This window comes from Neophocaena asiaeorientalis, unplaced genomic scaffold, assembly GCF_003031525.2.
Source record: "Neophocaena asiaeorientalis asiaeorientalis breed wild unplaced genomic scaffold, Neophocaena_asiaeorientalis_V1.1 scaffold19, whole genome shotgun sequence".
NCBI lineage: Eukaryota > Metazoa > Chordata > Mammalia > Artiodactyla > Phocoenidae > Neophocaena > Neophocaena asiaeorientalis.
In genome coordinates this window covers 3,346,580-3,350,133 of record NW_020173388.1, presented here as the reverse complement: position 1 = coordinate 3,350,133, position 3,554 = coordinate 3,346,580, and the positions used below count along the sequence as shown (strand labels likewise).

The 3,554-nt window shown below is 39.2% G+C and overlaps 1 pseudogene; it reads right to left on the bottom strand.

The window, feature by feature from the left end:
- Positions 1 to 1,749: 1,749 nt before the first annotated feature.
- LOC112400787 (EKC/KEOPS complex subunit TPRKB pseudogene) lies at positions 1,750 to 2,392 on the bottom strand (annotated as a pseudogene).
- Positions 2,393 to 3,554: the final 1,162 nt, after the last annotated feature.

The following is a 3,554-nucleotide window of genomic DNA, read 5'->3' as shown; positions in this document are numbered from 1 at the left end:
GAACTGTCTCTAATTCAGCCTCTAGATTAGGGAGTCTTTTAAAGCTCATTACACGTGGTAGTCTATGGAAAGATTGGAAAGATTGTCAGTGCTGTGGAAGGGGAACCCTGATAGAACATCATGAAAGTCTGGAAGGATTACATGATTGAAGTTGGCTGTTGTTATAGGAAAAGCTGTGAAGACTATCAAGCCCCAAACAGTAAATTCCTGCTGGAGAAAACTGTGTCCAGCTGTTGTGCATGACTTAACAGGATTTACAACAGAGCCAATCAAGGAAATCATGAGATTCTGGATATGGCAAAAAGAAAAAGAAAAAAGGTGGAGGGTGAAGGGTGTCAAGATAGGGATCTTGGAGAAATTCAAGAGCTAATAAACACATCAGAGGAATTAAGATGACTTGATGGAGATGAGTGCTTTGGAACCAGCGCCAGGTGATAAGGAATAAGATGCAGAAGAAGCAGTGTCAGAAACAAATTGACAATCTGACCGAAGGGTTCTGATTATTCAAGACTGTTTTTGACTCCTTTCACAGCATGGACCTTCTGTGATACAGGCACTAAAACTAAAGCAAAGCGTGGAAGGATTGGTACCACATGGAAAGATTTTGGGAGAAATAAAAAAAGCAAAAAAGTCAGACAGAAAAATAGGATGTATTTCCATCAAGTTACATGAGTGTGCCTGGCTCTCCTGCCTTACCCTTCATCTCCTTCACTTCTTCCACCCCTTAGACAGCAAGGCCAACCCCTCCTCTTCCTCCCCTCAACCTACTCAGTGTGAATGACAACTATTAGGATGAAGACCTTTGTGATGATCCACTTCCACTTAATGAATAGTAAATAATCAATATACTGTACAGTTAATGAACTAATCTGTTGTGTGTTAGTGTCTTGTGAAAATCTAGTAACTTTATGGCAAGAACCCTGAGACATTATTGTGTCATCATCTTTATCGCCTATAGGTTCATTGTGTAGAACATGGTGTGCAAAACCTGTATTGACGTGGATAGCCTATCCTTACATTGGTATAAGGTGACTGATATTTAATATAAAATTAATTATGTGTTAGTTTTCCTACTGTTTTGTAACTTTGCTTTCAAAAATTATAGTACCAAACAGTATGCCTTTCTCTCTCCTACTTGGTCAAATTATGTATCAGCCTGTCATCTCAGGTAAGTGGCTTTTTAAAAAAAATGTGACATTTCCAATGCTGTATGATGAATATAACTGTAATACTATATGCCATAAATTTTAATAAAGATTCGTTTGCATGTACACTAGACTACCGGGATACAATCGTGTTGATGGTATTAGGTTACCATAAAGCAAGTATATTGCTGCTTCTTTGTTGTCAATGCATAAATGTTATACCTGTAAAAAAGTATGAATTTCTTTTTCATATTTTCATTTTTGGTGTCTAGTGTTAGTAATGTTTAACATCAACAGTATTTTGTATCATATAGGACAAGATGGATGTCTTATACACATGTTGTACACAAACTTATGGTATCAATAAATACAGTACTTTAAATATATTTTCACTTATGATTTTCTTTTTTTTAGTGCTGAAAATTTTTAATATTTCTGTCATTTCACAAAACATCTTTTTTTTTTTTTCCAATTTATATTTTGGCCACGCTGCACAGCATGTGGGATCTCAGTTCCTCGAGCAGGGATTGAACCCACGCGCCTCCACACCCCGCCATTGGAAGCGTGGAGTCCTAACCGCTGGACTGCCAGGGAAGTCCCCATTTCACAAAACATCTTTTGTTGACATTCTACAAATGATACCATCCAATAATGTCCCAATACTTTCTTCCTGTGAAGATAGTTCATATATCTTTTTGACTTCTGTAATATGTGTTATTTCTGGGAGATTTTTCAGAGAAACTTTTGACCTTCTATCAGAGATATTAGGTCTTCTTGATTTATTTGTTTTTCTCCCTCTTCAGTATAAGCAGTTAGAATTGATGTGTCATTTGCCGAGGTACCAAATTTTTTCAAGGCCTCTGAAGTATTGTTATTTGGGGAAAGATTGAAAATAATTTCAGTAGATAGAGTTTTTGTCTTCATTTTTCCCAGTTTGTAGAGGTGAACTGTTTTGTTTGCTGCCACAAGTATCTGAAATGGATCGACAGTCACTGTAGGGTTTATTAACAAGCCATCAATGTCGCCTTCCATGGCCTTTATTCTCAAGCATTTTTTACATCATTAAATAACAGAAGGGTCACCCTGTGTTTGGGAAATAGGTCCAGCTGATGTGTTAACTGCATTTCATAGATAAGCAGGATTCAGCAGGCCCAGAACCCCAGGACTAGCTCCCTATTCTGCAGGCTACTTTGTCACAACTTTGGTGAGTCAACAGGCTTATCAGGATGATGTATCGCTGCTAGGCTGTCAACCCTCAAAGGGAGAGACTGAGCTGATTATTGCCAGGCTGCATCCCAGGGCCAGGCCTCGGAAGGTGTTGGATAAATGAAGGCGTCAAGAATCACAGGCATCACCTGGAAAATCATGGTCATGGGTGCTGGGGTTGAGTCTCCTGTTCCCGCCCAGCCCAGCCCGGCCTGGCCCCTCTTTTGATTTTCTTTTTTTTTTTTGCGGTATGTGGGCCTCTCACCATTGTGGCCCCTCGTGCCGCGGAGCACGGGCTCCGGACGTGCAGGCCCAGCGGCCGTGGCTCACGGGCCCAGCCGCTCCGGGGCACGAACCCGCATCCCCTGCATCGGCAGGCGGACTCTCAACCACTGCGCCACCAGGGAAGCCCCTGATTTTCTTAATAACATTTTCTTTTCTCAGCTCACTTAATTGTAAGAATACAGTATATATAATACATGTAACATGCACAGTATGTGTTAATCTACTCTTTATGTTATCGGTAAACTTCTGGTCAACAGTAGGCTGTTGGTAGTTAAGTTTTTGTAGAGTCAAAAGTTATACTCAGATTTAAGACTACACCAGGGAGTTAGTGCCCCTAGCCCCTTGTTCAAGGGTCAACTGTAGTTTATTCTTTTGGAGGTAGTTGAGTTCATATGAGATTTAATCCACTGGCCAATTATTACAGGCTTCTACTTTCCAGACTATACTTAATAAGTGCACAGTTGGCTTTTGAATTTTTCCCCTTTCTGATTCAGACCAGTAAGCTGTTGAAGCAGGAGATGGGAGGACAGCATGTTTGGAATTTATGTATGGAATTCATGTATGGAATATAAAATATAATTTTAATTAACACTAAAAATGAAGGTTACTTATATTTTTCTACCAGAGAAATTAAAAGTGCTTGAGGGAAGGCACACTAGTGGTAAACCTAGTTGATGGATGAGTTGTGTCAAACGCTTGATAGAATTTTTTGTAGGGGGTCATAGAAATTTTTTTGATGACTGCAGTAAAGAGAATTTGGAATTATAAAAATATTGTAAAGGCTTATTTTCAGTAGTTAATGAGGCTGATTGAGTTTAAAGCTTATATGGGAAAATGTATTTTTTTTAAGTTACGGAGAATTACAGTGATGTTGTGGTTTTAGACCAGTAAAAGTTGTGTTTAAACTGGTGCTTTCAT